Here is a 17226-nt window from a genome sequence, read left to right as displayed (position 1 = left end):
GCAGCTGAAAAGGTGCACTACGTTGAATCCAGCAACCTTACTTCCCGGAGAAAATGCTGAAATTGAGAACGCTGAAGACGTCGAGCATGACTGCCTTCAGGTGACTGAATTTTGCACAAAACCCCGACCTGACATCAAGGATACTAAGCTTGATGAAAATGACCAAATTATTTTTGTTGATGGGTCATGTTTAAGAGATGCAATGGGAATATTGAAAGCAGGATATGCTGTATGTACTGTAACAGGTGTCTTGGAAGCGTCCTGGCTTCAAGGAGTCTATTCTGCACAAGTAGCAGAGCTTGTAGCCCTTACAAGAGCATGTCAACTGTCCACATTGATGAAGGTTACCATTTACACTGATAGTCAGTACGGGTTTGGAATTGTGCACGACTTTGGGCAACTATGGTCACAGAGAGGTTTCCTGACTTCTTCAGGGTCCCCAGTGAAAAACGGGGAGAGAATAAGGGAATTGTTACACGCCATTCAAATGCCAGCCGAAATTGCAGTGGTAAAGTGTAGTGCTCATACAAAAGGACAGGACTATGTTTCTCTGGGAAATGCATATGCGGATCAAGTCGCAAGATTTTGTGCCTTGAACTGTATACTGCTCAGGGATGAATGGAATTCGATAAGTGAGCCAGAGCTTGAACCAGCTGAAGCATTTGCTTTAAAGGTCGTGGATACAATGGATGAACTAAAAGCATTACAGAATAGTGTCAGGGAGGATGAAAAGGCTTCCTGGATTAAATCACAATGTACACAGAGACCAGATGAGTTATGGGTTTCAAATGAGGGAAAATATGTTTTACCAAATTGTCTTTTATCGCAGCTAGCGCGGTTCTATCATGGGCAGGCTCACCTAGGGAGAGATGCCATGATAAGATTGTTCAAAACTGATTGGTTTAACCCCAGATTTCGTCAAGCTGCAGAAGCAGTTTGCCATCGATGTGTCATTTGCCAGCAGATGAACCCAGGAAAGGGAACAGTTGTGAACGCGAGCCACATTGGCAGGGCCAGTGGCCCGTTCAGCAGAATGCAGATGGACTTTATTGAGATGCCTGTGCATGGAGGTCTGAAGTATGTGTTGGTGATTGTGTGCATTTTTAGTCACTGGATTGAGGCATACCCCACACGTAGAAATGACAGCCTTACAGTTGCAAAACTATTGTTGAGGGAGTTAATACCACGTTTCGGATTCCCGATCTCTTTAGAATCAGATAGGGGAAGTCACTTCAATAACGAGGTGATAAAGTTACTTTGCGCAGCGCTGAACATTGAGCAAAAACTGCATTGTAGCTATCGCCCAGAAGCCTCAGGACTGGTGGAGCAAATGAATGGTACACTGAAATCAAGAATGGCGAAAATATGTGCATCGACAAATTTGAAATGGCCTGACGCATTGCCTTTGGTGTTAATGTCAATGAGAAATACACCTGACAGAAAGACTGGATTGTCCCCGCACTAAATTCTCATGGGCAGGGCCATGAGACTTCCTGCAGTTCCCGCAAACGCGCTTTTGAATATTACAGATGATATGGTGTTAGACTACTGCAAAGGTCTGGCTGACGTGGTTCGCTCTTTCTCTCACCAGGTGGAAGCAACCACCTTGCCACCGATCCAAGGTCCAGGACACACACTGAAAGCAGGTGACTGGGTCGTGATAAAGAAGCACGTGAGGAAGTCGTGTCTGGAACCCCGTTGGAAAGGCCCTTTCCAAGTGATCCTGACAACAACTACTGCTGTGAAGTGTGCGGGGGTTCCTAACTGGATTCACGCCAGTCACACAAAGAAAGTGTTGTGTCCCACAGATGAGGAAGTTGAAGCACTGAAACTGCCAGTACCTGATAACAAAGTGTCGAGCGCTGAGACCGAGCAAAACAGAACTGGAAGCGAACAGGCAGACATAGAAGAGAGAGAAATATTCTCTGAGGACGAAGCAACAGATTCACTTGGGGAAGACCAAGGAGAAACCTCAGACAGCGACGAAGAAGCTGAAGGTAACAAAGAGCCTGAAGCAGCTGAAGGTGACAAAGAGCCTGAAGCAGCTGAAGGTGACAAAGAGCCTGAAGCAGCTGAAAGTGACACAGAGCCTGAAGAAAGTAACGGTGACAAAGGGCTCGAAAGAGGTGAAAGGGCAGGAGAGCCTGATCAGAGGAGGGCTTTCCCAGAAGCAGACGGTACAGAAAAAGAAAAGCAAAACCTGATTGTCTCCCCAGAAGGAGGGGACAAGGCAGAACAGAACGAAACTGTTCAAACTTCTTCAGAAGAGATCGCAGGTCCATCAAATGGACACGGTGCAAAGAAAAGACAAAGTAGATCGCCAGTAAAACTAGGAACTAGAGAAAAGTTGAATGACGAAGGGCCAAAAGTGAAAGAGAAAAGAAAAGAAGTGTCTGTCGTGGTACCAACCTCAAGTGAAGGAAAAGACTTGGTGTAGTGATAGGCTTGTAGGTGGGAATAGAATGTAGAGGAAGGGGGATTCTAGGTGGAGTGTTGAGAAAGGGGAGTCTGGAAGCGGCAGGAGGAGGAGGAGAGGCTGAAGCTGGAGTGCTGGGAGTTGCTGTATTACCACCACTACCAGTACATCTGTACAGGAACCTACTATCAGAATAAAGGACTATTCGTATCATCACCGTGTAATTATTACATAAATGGCGACGAGGATGCTCTGTGCAGAAACCAAGCGACTCCCTACTCCTAACTAATGTGAGCAACAGAAGAAACCCGAAAAATATATGACAGATCTTGAACTGAATAACTGTAAGTGCCAAGTTACATATATTTTGAAGGAGCGTGACTGTTTTCATAAGACCTTTTTCAGTGTGCCTAATAATGTGGAAAGGATACCAATAATAGTACGACATTAACGGTGAATCGATTATAAAGATTCACATTTCATGCCGTAGCAATCGGCTGTCGGCATTGCTGTGTAATTATTAATAGAAAAGAGCACACAACGGTTTTCTGAAAGTGTAAATTCAACGGAAAGAGCACGCGACGGTTTTCCGAAAATAAACAGTTCCATTCACGCGCTGAAAAAAAGAACACTTCTAGCGCGTACTTCAAACAGAACCGGAACGCGAGGAAATGTAATTCCTAACACGCGCTAAAAATAGAATACCGGCGCGTGGAACAGCAAAGGGACAATAACGCGAAGAGATACAATCGTAGATGTAGCGGCATAAATCAAGAACTACTCACATTTTGTTGTCGACTCTGACTCCTTTCTGTGTTTTCATCGATCTCACAAGCAGCAAAGCAGCAAAACAGAAGAAGGACTCTTACAAATGAACTAGAAAAAAGACTGTGATATGAAATACCACATTGGAAACTGAAGGAAGATTGTAATTATAGATTGTGATTTATTTTAATTTCTAGTTATTTTGAATTTAGTGCAGTTATGGCTGAACAAAGTATCTCAGCACCTCCATGTTTTTTACCTTTGCCAGGAGAGCCAACAATTCCTTGGAAAAGGTGGAAGAACATTTTTTCTACTTATTTATTAGCGATAGGGGGGGACAGGTACAGTCCTCTTAGGAGACAAGCAATCTTATTGCATCATTTAGGGACTGAAGGTCGTAGAATATATGATGATTTGCCTGAGATATCCTTGGGCATGGGGGATGGACAACCTGCAAACCCATATGAAATGTCTCTACAAATGCTGGAGACACATTTTACTCCTAAAATAAGTATAGTATTTGAACGACATAAGTTCTTTTCTAGAATTCAGGGTTATGATGAGGATGTATTAACTTATGTTGCGGCCTTGAGGGGATTAGCAGTAACGTGTGATTTCCAAAATTTGAGTGACTCCTTAATACGTGATCAGATTGTACGCTGTACTAACAGCAAGAAAGTGAAGGAGAGATTGTTATCCATTGATCCCTCATTGGAAGAGTGCATACAAATAGTGCGAAGTATGGAGCATACTGAAACATGGATGAAAGAAATTGAAGTTAAGAGTCACATGAGGGACTCGGACAAGGAAAACACAGTTGAGGTGAAAGAGTTCAAAGTAAAGAAACAAGACAAGAATTCTGGAAACAAAGGAATTAAAGTCATGGAGAAGAGGAATCCTAACATTTTGTGTTATAGGTGTGGAGGTTTGGGACATATTGCCTCTAGTCCTATGTGCATTGCGCGTACCTTAACGTGTAGGGTGTGTGGAATAAGAGGTCATTTGGCCAAAGTGTGTAGGTCGAAGGGTAAAGTATTGAATAATAGTATCAAATCTGTGGATAATGCACAAGAAGAGCAGGAGGAGATTGTTCTAACTATTAATAGTGCTTTGGAAGTTAACCAACGAGAAATAGAATCCAAAACTGAAAGAAATTTCAAGAAGGAGAGCACTGTCAAATTGGAAAAACCCCACTGTGACATAATGTTGGAATCCAGATCTGTAAGGGTACTAGTGGATTCTGGTAGCCTATTTACTTTGATATCCAAGAATGTATTTATGGAATGTTTGGAAGGGAAGATTGAGGATTTGCAAAATGCAGACGTCAGAGCAGTTGGATATGGAGGGAAGAGAATCGATATTCTAGGAATGAAGTGGATGGACATTTCGTTCAAGGGCAATGGAGTATACGGGAAGGTGTATATAACTTCTGACGGGTCAAATCTTTTAGGATGGCGACATCAGAAAGACTTAGAGATAGTACTGGACCCTAATGCAGTTGAACCTGTCATGATTGTGGAAAAAGCAAATATTGAACATATGGAGACTCAAGAAATGGAAACAGAGTGGTCCAGAAAGTTAATGGAAAAATTTCCCAATGTGTTTACTGAGAAATTAGGTAAACTGAAGAAGTTTACACATCGCATAATTTTAAAGGAAAATGCGATACCAGTAGTCCACAAGGTGAGGTCCATACCATTTTTGATGAGGGAACCACTCCAACAGGAACTTAACAAATTGTTAGAGGAAAAGATTATTGAACCTATAGAGTCCTCGGAATGGTTGGCGCCTATCGTTGTGGCACCTAAGGAGGGAAACAAGATTCGTCTATGCATTGACTTGAGGGATTTGAACAAGAACATTTGGGTGGACAGGCAGCCTTTGCCGAACATCACAGAAATGTTGAGTATGATGGGGGGTGGTAAAGTGTTTAGCGTATTGGACATGTCTGCGGCTTACCATCAAGTTAACTTGCACCCGGATTCACGGCCATTAACATCTTTTGTTACTCCTTTGGGTGCATACCGTTACTGTAGAATGCCTTTTGGGTTAGCCTCAGCATCAGCTGTATTCCAACGAATCATGCAGAATGTTTTTAATGGGCTACAGAATGTATTGTGTTTCCAGGATGACATCATAGTAGTGGGAAAATCTTTGAGTGAACATGATGAGTTGATGGGGAAAGTCTTAGAGAGAATTGAGGCTCATGGGTTGACTGTGAAGAGAGAGAAATGTCAGTTGAGGAAAGATCGAGTGAATTATTTAGGTCACGAGGTATGTGCTGAAGGGATAAAACCAAAAAGAAGTATTATAAGGGCGATTAGTGAGGCACCGAGACCACAGAACAAGGATCAACTAAAATCATTTCTGGAATTAGCAGAATACTGTTCAAAGTTTGTACATGATTTTACTGTGGTTGTGGAGCCTATGAGATTGTTGTTAAAAAAAGGGACAGTGTTTGAGTGGGGAGAGGAGTGTGAAACAGCATTTATGAGGATTAAGAATTCCATTATCAATGCTCCTACTCTGGGACATTTTGATGTGTACAAGAAAACGATCTTAATGACGGATGCTAGTAGTGTGGGATTAGGAGCGGTTCTCATACAGGTGGTGGAGAATGAAGAGAAAATCATTGGATTTGCATCTCGTAGACTTCAGGGGGCAGAACGCTCATACTCTGCCATTGAGAAAGAGGCGTTGGCCTGTTGCTGGGGTGTAAACCACTACAGGTACTATCTATGGGGAATGCCTTTTGTACTTCGGACGGACCATAAACCGTTATTGCAAGTTTTTAAGTGTGGTCGAGGTTTGGAGGGAAGTATAACACCCCGGATATCTAGATGGTTGCTTCATATTATAGATTTCAATTTTGTGGTGGAATTCGTAAAGGGTAAGAAAAATGTTGTGGCCGACTGTCTGTCACGTTTGCCAGTTGATGAGAGTTCTGAAGAGGGGTCGTTAATGTATGAAATGGAAGTAGAGGTGTTTCCAATAGATGTTGAGTTGGCATTAGGACAAGAGGAGTGGGAGGAAGCTGTAGTGGAGGATGAAGAATACTGTGAGTTAAGAAGGCTCATATGTGATCCTGATAGTAGTAGCAGTCTCCCACATGAAAGTTTGAGACAATATTTAGAGGTAAGGAATGAATTGAGTATTCAAGGAGAGAAAATATTAAGACGCGGGAAAGTTGTTCCTCCAAGGAAACTGAGGGTGAGGTTGATAAAATTAGTGCATGAGGGTCATCTAGGAAGGAGTTTAACCAAGAGGAGACTAAGACAATTTTATTGGTGGCCTGGAATGGATAGGGAGGTTGAACGGATGGTGAGTGAATGTGTAGCGTGTGGTAATAGTGACAAGACCAGAGTTCTCAGGCAGCCACCTTTAGGATGTGTACAGTTCCCAACACAACCATGGGAGAAGTTAGCTTTGGACTTTATAGGCCCAGTGGATAAATTGGGTAGGAGGAATCGATTCCTTGTTGTTCTGGTAGATTACCATAGTAAATGGTTCGTGGTTAAGAGTTTAGAACGAATCACGACCAGTAATGTTATAGAATTTCTTAAGAAAGTGTTTTTGGAAGAAGGTGTGCCGAGAGTTCTGATTACTGACAATGGCGTGCAATTGGTGTCAGCAAGCATGAAGGAATTCCTGACTGGATTGGGGATTAAACATGAGAAGGTTGCGTTGTTCCATCCGCAAGCTAACGGATTAGTGGAGAGGGTGAATCGAATGATTATGGAGAATATTCAACTCTCTTTGGCGAATGGACTAGATTGGAGAATGGAATTGAACAGAATGTTGTGGGCACATAGAGTAACACCCCATTCGATAACGGGGGAGTCGCCATTTGTTGCTCTTAAAGGTAGAGAACCAGCAACGAAGGAATTTCCTTGGTGGTTATGTGAAAAGAAACAAGTATGGGTTGATCGGGGAAGGATGAGAATGAGGGTAATAGATCAGCAGGAGCGTAATAAATTAAGATATGACATTAGGAGAAGAGTGAAGAAGATTGATGTGGAAGTTGGTGATTGGGTGGTAGTGAAAAGGTTTGGTGTAGTGAAGAAGGGTGAAAGCAAGTTTTCTAAACCACAAAAAGTGATAAAGGTGTATAACAGTGTGGTTAAGCTGGATGATGGAAAGGAGTGGAGTATGGGAAACTTATGCAAAATTAGGAACGGTTAATATTGTTTTAATTGTAATAGATATTATCTGTATATAGTTTTGTGTGTATTCTCTTTTGTAGGATGTGTAAGGGGGGAGATGTGTAGTGATAGGCTTGTAGGTGGGAATAGAATGTAGAGGAAGGGGGATTCTAGGTGGAGTGTTGAGAAAGGGGAGTCTGGAAGCGGCAGGAGGAGGAGGAGAGGCTGAAGCTGGAGTGCTGGGAGTTGCTGTATTACCACCACTACCAGTACATCTGTACAGGAACCTACTATCAGAATAAAGGACTATTCGTATCATCACCGTGTAATTATTACACTTGGCCAAAGAGGAAAGTACCAGTGAGGCAGAGTCAAAGAGAGATGCAAAATTGAAAAGGAAAAGGATACCGAACAGAAGATATTCCGGTCCTGAATGGGCATATGTAGTCCATGACGATTGGACTGACGAATTTGTATCTCTTAGCCTCGAGAACGAAGAAGAAGAAATACCAATAGAAAAGAAAAGTTTTATGGACACTGTTGATTGAAAAGCTGATAAATGACATTGCTTGCTATAATATAACGTGATACAACCAGCTGAGACATTGCTAAACCGGATGAGACATTTGCTAACTTGATAAGACTTTGAAAACTTGATTGACTTTTAAACACGATTTGAGACAACGTTGCCAACTGAAAAAAAAAAAAAAGGGAGAGTGAGTTATTGAACTTTGAAAAGAAAAAAAAATAATGAGTTATTGCCGAATTGAGACTGAGTTATTGCCGAATTGAGACTGAGTTATTGCCGAATTGAGACAAATGCTGCTAACCGATAAGTGACTTGGCTTCTGAAGAAAACTGTGTGAACATTGCGCTCGTTCAGCTTTGTAACTGAATTGCTAAATCGTTTCTTTTACAGGTGCTTCTAGCTCTCTGGTTCTATACAGATCATGACGCAAAACAATAGAAAGAAATATTGTAAATATGTGTGTATAGGCTTGGTAATTGCATGTATATTAATAATAATGATAATGGTGCTTGCAATGCATGGTAAGAGTGAGAATGAGAAAATTGATGCTTCTACTTTTGCTCCTGTTACTGTCACTGAACTAACCGCACTGAAAAGACTAGAATTAGATGAGAGACACTTGCATGATAAGAAAGAACTTTCGTATAATGTTTTCTATCGCTTGCTAACAGAATATGTTGAGACTATGGATGCGAAAGATTGTTATGTGTGTACACAGATACCCACATCGGTAACGGAAGGGGTGACTTATCATCACATGCCTCTTACATATGGGATTACATGTAGTATAGTAACTTCTAGATTTTATGGTCAAACCAACATACAGTATTTTTACTCAAATTATGATGTTACCTTTGCATATGTTCCTATAATCACGCAGCTTAGCCAGATTGCTAAAGATTGGGATGCTAAAATAATGAGGGAATTTTTCGAGCCAATGCAACCTTTTGAAACAGCTCACGCTCATAGGGAGAATCTTACCTGCTCCCTCTCTGCAGTAGAAATAAGCTTTTTAGATCGCACAGATGATAGAAGGGCACAAATGAATGCGAAATTAGAAAAGGAACTACATAAGAGGACTTCAGTAGATAATTATGCTTTTGCTGCAATAAAGACACAAGGGAGAATAGCTTTAGATGCTTGGCATGTAGGGAAATTTTGTATATATCGAGGTGAATCTTATTATGATAACATTTTTGTAGGAGCGAGTGAGTGTAAACATACGTTTATCTTTAAGGCCAAATGGACATTCATGCTGAACGGACTTGATCCTGTCATACCAGGTGTATATTACATTTGTGGGCATAATGCCTATTATCGTCTTCCAAAAGGATGGTGGGGGAGATGTTATTTGGGTATAGTGTTCCCAAAGGTTTATCAACTGGATGACCTATCGATGATTCCAAAGACATCTGGATCCCATCGTATCCAGAAAAGAGAGACCGCAGCTGCTGTGGTAGGTGATATATTTGGAGCCATGATTCCTTCATTGGGAGTTGTGTTGAATTCCATCAAAATAAGAAAGTTGTCTACTATAGTGGATAACATGTTGACAAAGTTTTCAGGTGCTATAATCCTGATAGATGCTGAACTTGCAGCGGAAAGAGCTATGACTCTTCAAAACAGGCTTGCCTTAGACATTCTTTTAGCAAAGGATGGCGGCGTTTGCAAAATGCTTGGTGCACGACACTGTTGCACGTATATTCCAGATAATAGTGTGAAGATTAAAACAATGCTTGCTAATCTAACAAAAGAAAGTGCAGACTTGAAGGAACTGAAAGAACCAGGAGTGTGGGAGAAGGTTGGAAAGGGAATTGCGTCAGTGGGAAATTGGCTTGGTGGCATTTGGAATGGAATATTATTAAAAATAATACAGGGAATTCTAATAGTTCTAATTTGCATATTTGGAAATTGGGGAATAAAAAGGGGAATAATAATGATGATGGAAAGAATTAAAAGAAGGAAGGAAGAGAAAATGATGAAAATAATGGCAGAAGAATACAAAGCAAGAACAAGGGGAACTAAAAGGCAAAGGGAACTGACAGAATTTTAATGGAATAAAATTTGTGGGAATGGTTTTGTGTGATGACAAGTAGTCATCAGAGGAGGGATTGATGACGCAGAAATGAAGGTTTTACATTTATTAGTGCATAAACGTAGTACTGCAATAATCGAGTGTGACTTTAATCAAACTAAATAAAGATTGTACGGGGACAAATGTGCCCTTAGCATAGTTTGCCAACATTTATAAGCGTGCTTCATATAATGTGATGTATTAGAATTGTACTAGTTTGACATAATCGTAAACGTGTGCCATGATTTGCTTGTTAGAAATGCTTTAGCTTAGCATAACTTTAGTGGAGGCTTTGGCCTAGTTGCCTTGTCTCACGATTTAGATGCTCGTATTTTTCCAATGTGCTAATGAAACGTGTATTCTTGCTTGAAGCTGTACTTTTCCAGTGAGATCGTTCACATGCTTATCTTAAGGTTTCGTGCCAGCCTGGCATCTTTTTTCTTCACTCCAAGGTCAATCTGCAGGTGCGGACAATGGAAGCTCTGAAAGTGAGTTAATTGGTATAAAATGTTGCAACTTACGTAACCGTCTCCAAGGATAATGTATGCTTAAGTAAAGGCTTGAGAACTGTTGTTTTTGATTGGACAATTTGAAGCCAACCTATGAACCCTCCAATGGAAGACCCTACTGGATTTGAACTGTTGTCTATTTAAACCAGGTGCACAAGGAAGAAAGCCAGCCATTACCTATTGCACCCATTGAGACATTGCAGACGTTATGGCCCATCTTGCTGCGATGCCATTTTAAGAGACTTTGATGCTTTCTCTAATCGAGAGAAAGAGACTTTGAGCAATTCTCGCCCTAGAGACTTTAACTTTGATTTGCCCTTTGCATGAAGTATTAGTCTTATCTTACCGCTGTGAGGCAATTGCCCCGTCCACCCTGCCCCTTTGCCCCGTCCCATGCTGATCGAATCCGGTACCTGTGAGACGAAGACTTCCTTGAATGCTGATTGAATTTGGTAAATATGAAAGACAAATGTACAATTGCATTGTGTTTTCTTTTTAGGTAACCAACTGCTGATTTTTGATAAGAGCCCTAGTTAGGAGTTTTCCAAATTAATGTTGCTAAATTGTTTTGCATGAAGACCCACATGCTGATGCTAATTTGAGGTTAGATGAGGATTCATTTGATGCACGATGCAATTTGAGACCTTGTTATGCTGACTAAATGTATGCAATTAGCTCATTACAGATTATAGTTTTAGTGGTTTGTGTTGCTATTATCGAAGGCATTATTATTCAAATGCTTCATAGATTGCATCTGTTTCGCCGTTATGGACAGCTATTAATGTTCATTTACATATATCATTTGGTGTTGAGACACATCTATATTGTGCTAGCTTTGTTAATATAGGGAAATAAATTCATTAACTTTGAATAAACTGGTGTGGTTATTCATGACCGAAAGGTCATGGTTTCGCCGAAATGTATTCTGGATTAATTGTGAAATGTTATGTTGATCAGGGTATTGCTTATGTCCGTTATTGATGATTGATTATTGATTTTGATTGATTGCTTCTGGGTAAAGAGGGTCCCACTTGGTCAAAAGATTCATCGACCCAAGAGCGTCCAACTACAGGTAAATTATTAAGCTGGCAACGCTCTATCACTTGTGTGTGCTATTCTAAAGAACACAATTGGATTTAAATTACCACTGTGTAAATGATCCCTTTACGGGACTGGTAGTAACCCAGAAAGCATGAACACCACACCAGCAAGAATGCTCAGGGGGCTGTGCAGGGCTGCAATAACTTGGACTTCCCCACTCAAGCGATGTTGCACTGAACTCAGTCCAGTCACCTGGGAGTAGGAAAGCCAAAGCCCTAGGTTACACAACAAATAAAGTAAGGTATCAAGTTCTGGGGCTGTTTAATCTGCTGTTAATCAAGCAGCTTTTGGTGTTTGTCCACAAAAGCTGCAAAATAATTTGTCTGATTTGCACATTGCTTGCCTAATAGTGAACTGGGTTAAGTCAGAAGGGGCAATGCAGATAAATACCAAAAGGCTACAGTGATGGGAGTACCTAACAGGAGGCCCAGGGTTTGCAAAAATACATACAAAGCTTTCCAGGTAAATTCACTGGAAGAGGAACCAAGAGGGGAGTGGATCCTTTCAGAAGGGTCAGGAGACTGGAATAGTGAAGATAGCTGCAAGATCACTTGACCAAACCTAAGGACGGTCACATCAAATGTAATTGCAAACACATTACTGCAACACCTAAGGTATGAAGCTTACATTTTAGTTTGCTGAGGGCTGCCAGAGTGGCCTCCAGAAGTAGCATTACTATTTGTGGATGGCAAGGAAGGACATAAATAAAGAAATCAAGCCTCAAACCCCTTTCAAACACCAGACCTGTCTTGACTAGTGTGTGAAAAAACAAATGCAAGTCCATTTATGGATGATGCTGGTATGGCAGATCGGAGGCAACTATCAGAGGGTCACTGAGACAGGTAGTGCTTTTAATAACCTAGTGACAAAAGCAGAACTAAAGTGGTAGGGATCAGGGAAGGCATCAGGATGGATTGCTTGTTAAGACATCACTTAAGTATTAGGGTCCGGTTGAGGCTGTGATAACAAGAGCATAATTTGCCACGTGAGCGTTCCTGACGGAAGAGGAGATTTCTTAAAGAATGCTTTTGCCTAGAGGCACAAAGGTTTGTAGGGCCAGTCTAATGACTGCAGATGTGCCTGTGTTGTAAGCTGTCCATTTGTATGGAGAGGGATTTAGAGGTGCCAGCAGCAGCTCATGTTCTGATAAGCCTTACAGAGCTGCAAGAGTTCTTGAGGCTGGAGGTCACAGAAAGCTGAGATTATGAAAATTATATTAGAGTGGCATACACTGGAAGAACACAAGCCTGGAAAGGGAAGTTAGTCACTCATTGATCCAGAATCTGAAACCAGGGGAAAGCTGGTAGTCTCTGAAGTCAAAAAATGGCTAAGCAGACACTTAAGTTCTACTTGTTAGGTGAGTGGTAAGTCTGGATGGCAAACATGACCAACCATAGTAGATTTGTTGAGTGGTATGAGCATTTCTTGAGACGAATCTCTGGATCCTGCAATGAATTCTCAGAACAAATATATCTTGGTGATAGTATACCAAGCAATACGATATCCACAGGTGGGACAGATGTGAAAGTTGAAAATATATTAAAGTCATTTGTGTGCCATGCGGTATGGATAGGTCCTACCACCAACTGAGTAAGAGTTAAAGCTGAGAAAGACTTAATTCATTCTTGAGCTTCATGAACCCAAGGTTCTGCAGTTTGAAGATGGATGTATCTTACAAGAAATGTTGCAGACAATAGATGTTAATGACTTAACAATAGGTCTAAGACAATGATAGGTATGTTCAGAGAAAGAGATTCTGCATCGATGCAGATATTGTTTAAAATAATTTAAAAATCATAACAACCCTGCCTCCAGGGCAGAATGAATAATTTAGGCCACTAACTTAGTATCCACAGGGAACTGCAAGAGATACATCTGGACAGAGTGGTCTTTCTCATAAACTAATGCTTTGATTGTGATTGAGTATGAGGACACAAATAAGAGTAGAAATGGTGATAGAGAGACGGCAAGGGATCTGTTTTTGCCTTTTATCATTTAAAAATACTGATTCCTTATAATGAAATAAATAGATTTGTATTAAAAAATAGACTGTATTGGTACTTCTCTTTCCTTCATTTTTCAGAGCAACACAGAGAGATGGACAGTGCCGCTTTGGAACACATAACTTCTGTGTTGCTCTCCGGAAATAAAATAAAATTACTGTTTTGACAATGTGATTGCTTTACTAACTGCATTTCCTTTTCAATTCTGTTTTTGCATTTTCTTGTCCAAGAGAAAATACACAAGATGCTCAGTGCCACTTCACACATTACGTCTACTGAGGTCGGTATGATCTTTCATCTTGTTTCTGAGACTGAACATTGTTGTAGCACATTATAAAATTGAGGATGAGACCTCCTGGGTTGCAAGTGGCTGTTTCTTGCAGCCCCTGAATTGGGAAGATGGCAGGATGGACAAAATTCTCCTACCTGTCTACTAATTGGTTTGCTGTTTAATCCTTATATATACTTACTGGATTCCAACATTTGCTATTATTTACTTTACAGGATGTTTTTTATGGCTTTATAAAAGATGTCTCTTACAGCAACATACTATTCATTCATAGGCCTGTCATCGAGCAATCAATATGATAGGAGTTTGCGTGGCAGTCAATGCGAATCCATGACTACTGTTCTAGATATAGATTTCTTCATGTTTCGTTCCTGCTCCTTCATCGAAATTTGCTTGATAACTTATGTCTTTGTCAGTGTTACACTGTTGGCCATTTAATATGCTATTACTATCTATAGTTTATCATACTATTGTATTACTACTTCAAACATTTTTATACACTGTGTAACTAGTTGCCTTTTGCAGAACTCTGATACCTCTGGGTCATGATTGCACTTTAGAAAACTGATTAACTAACTAAAGAAAGAAAACAACACATTTCCTTTGGCCATGAATTGCAGCCCACAATATCACACAATTAAGTAATTGTTCCTTTTACTAACATGTGAAGGAAAATACTTAGGAAACAGAAATTTGTTATCTGTGTGCTTACATTACACATCCCAAGGATCCATTTTTCATAAACACACTTTTCTTTTACCATTACTTTGGTGACAGAACGCCACATGGTAAACCATTAGAGATTTTCCTTTCTGACATAGGAAATGTGATGTTTTGCCGTACATAATATAACGTTCTATTCCATTGTACAGTCCTGCTGATTATGTGCTTTTTAAGTAATACATTGCTGGGTTATAAACAGCTGCACTGTAACTATTTTCAGTGGTACTGGACATATAATAGACTTTATGTAACGTGGGTGGTTGTTGGTTGAAATATAGCACGAGCTTGTAAATGGTACTTAATGTTACTTTTGCAAAGCAACAGTTACACTTACATAATGCTGGATTGTACATGTCTGAAAATCAAAATAGATTTTTTGATGGGGAATTATGGGTGTTGAACAGCAGTAAAATTTATCTGGCAATGAAGGTGATGTACTTCTCTTAGGAAAATGGGATAGTATTTTCTTCATGGGGATGTATGAGTGCTAAAAGGCTTTTACATATATCTGGTGCTGTATGGGATATGTCTCTGCTTGGAAAAAGACCACAGCTATTTCCTAAAAGGGGTGGGTGTTACATGGTCATCATATATACATAGCACTATATATATGCGATTTCTATTTGAATAACAAGCACAGTTCTATTCTCCGTGGCGATTATGAGCATTTTGGCTGAAAAGGCATTATTCATTAACAACAAGTGTCTTTATAATGAATCATATAGTATTCAAACATATTACACTATGAACATTTTGTTGAGAAAGAAAAAGCTTTTTAGTCATTTTTGTGAAATGGGAGGGAGGAAGGGAAAGAAGGGTGATAAAAAAAGATGGTGTCTCTACCGGATATATCGTGATCGAAGGTAAGTAACTTGTACATCTGATAGATACACACGACATATATGTGATTTCTATTTGAATAACGGTCACAGTTCTTTTCTCTGTGGCGATTATGAGCAGTTTGGCTGAAAAGTCTTTATTCATCAATAACAAGTGTATTTATAATGAATCATATAGTATTCAAACATATTACACTATGAACATTTTGTTCAGAAAGAAAAAGCTTTTTAGTCATTTTTGTGAAATGGGACAGGGGGAAGGGAAAGAAGGGCGATAAAAAAAAGAAGGTGTCTCTACCGGATATATCGTTACCGAAGGTAAGTAATTTGCACATCTGATAGAGACTTCTAGTTACAGATTCCTTACCTTTGAATAGATACCCGAACAATGCCATCCCCGGTGGTTGGCTGCAAACTAAGATCACACAAAAAAATCCTGCAGGACCGAATGGCCAAAATAGCCTTCCCTGCGGACATGACTGTCCAGGCAGTAGTGCCCGGTGAACGTATGTAAGGACACCCACATTGTGGCCTGACAGATATCCATGACTGGAACTCCGCGTGGTAATGCAGTGGTAGGAGCAGTTGCTCTGGTCGAATGAGCGCGCAAACCCTCAGGGGGTTGCTTTTTTGCCAAAGCGTAGCACATCTTGATGCAGAGGACTACCCATTGTGAGATGGTCCTCTTCTGCACCGCCTTCCCTTTATTCGCACCCACATATCCCACAAAGAGTTGATCGTCCACCCAGAAATCTTTGGTACGGTCTAAATAGAACGCCATCCCTCTTTTTGGATCCAGACGGTTGAGTCTCTCCTCCTCATGAGAGGGATGTGCGTGAAAACATACGCAAAGTGATAGATTGGCCTATGTGAAAAGGTGTTACCACTTTGGGAAGAAAGGAAGCCCTGGCACGAAGCACCACTTTGTCAGGATGCACTGCTAGGAATGGTGGCTTCAAAGAAAGAGCCTGAAGCTCACTTACTCTGCAAGCAGAGGTGATGACAATCAAGAAAGCTGTTTTAAGGGTTAAGAGCCGTAAAGGACAGTTGTGGAGTGGCTCGAAAGGGGCGCACCTGAGGTATGTGAGGACCAAGTTCAAATCCCACTGGGGCATGATGAACAGGAGGGGAGGAAACATATGAGTGACACCTTTAAGAAACCTCCCAACAATGGGAGATTTGAAAAGAGAAGGTTTGTCTGGTAGCCTTAAGGAGGCAGAGATGGCAGACAAATATCCCTTGAAGGGTGCCCAGAGTACAGCCCTGCTGAGCAAGAAAGAATAAAGAGGAGAACCTCCAAGAGAGGTGCGGAGAGGGGATCAACAGATTTGGTGATACACCATGCCACAAATTTTTTCCAACGACAGGCGTATACCATTTTGGTGGAGGGACGCCTGGCTGCCAAGATGACATTAAAAGCCTTCAACTGTTGCCGCTCAATCTCCATGCAAGGAGAAAGGTTTTGGTGGATAACCGTTCCCTGCTGCTGCGACAGAAAATCCTCCCGACGGGGCAGTCAGATTGGAGGATCGATGGCCATGCTCAAGAGCTCGGGATACCAGACTCTTTGTGCCCAGTCAGGAGCCACCAAGGTTACTTGGGCCCGGTCTTGCTTGATCTTCTTCACAACTCTGGGCAGAAGTGGTATTGGCAGGAAGGTGTACAGGAGGCTTGAGTTCCACTTGTGCCAAAAAGTGTCGCCGAGCGAGTGCCACCTTGGAAACTCCAACGCGCAAAAAAAGCTGACATTGTACGTTCTCTGCAGAGGCGAACAGATCTAACCAAGGCTCTCCCCACTGCTGAAATAGACCTTGCACCACCTCCGGATGGAGACGC

General features: G+C 41.1%; 1 protein-coding gene across 2 annotated transcripts in view; it reads right to left on the bottom strand.

Moving 5' to 3' along the window:
- The window catches only part of LOC138246326 (excitatory amino acid transporter 2-like), a 1049947-nt gene that overhangs the window by 632972 nt on the left and 399749 nt on the right, over nt 1-17226 (bottom strand). The gene's annotated exons all lie outside the window — the stretch shown is intronic.

The sequence above is a fragment of the Pleurodeles waltl genome, chromosome 7, assembly GCF_031143425.1.
Source record: "Pleurodeles waltl isolate 20211129_DDA chromosome 7, aPleWal1.hap1.20221129, whole genome shotgun sequence".
In the NCBI taxonomy this organism is placed as follows: domain Eukaryota; kingdom Metazoa; phylum Chordata; class Amphibia; order Caudata; family Salamandridae; genus Pleurodeles; species Pleurodeles waltl.
Note: the sequence above shows the minus strand (reverse complement) of the source record. Positions and strands in the feature narration are given on the sequence as shown.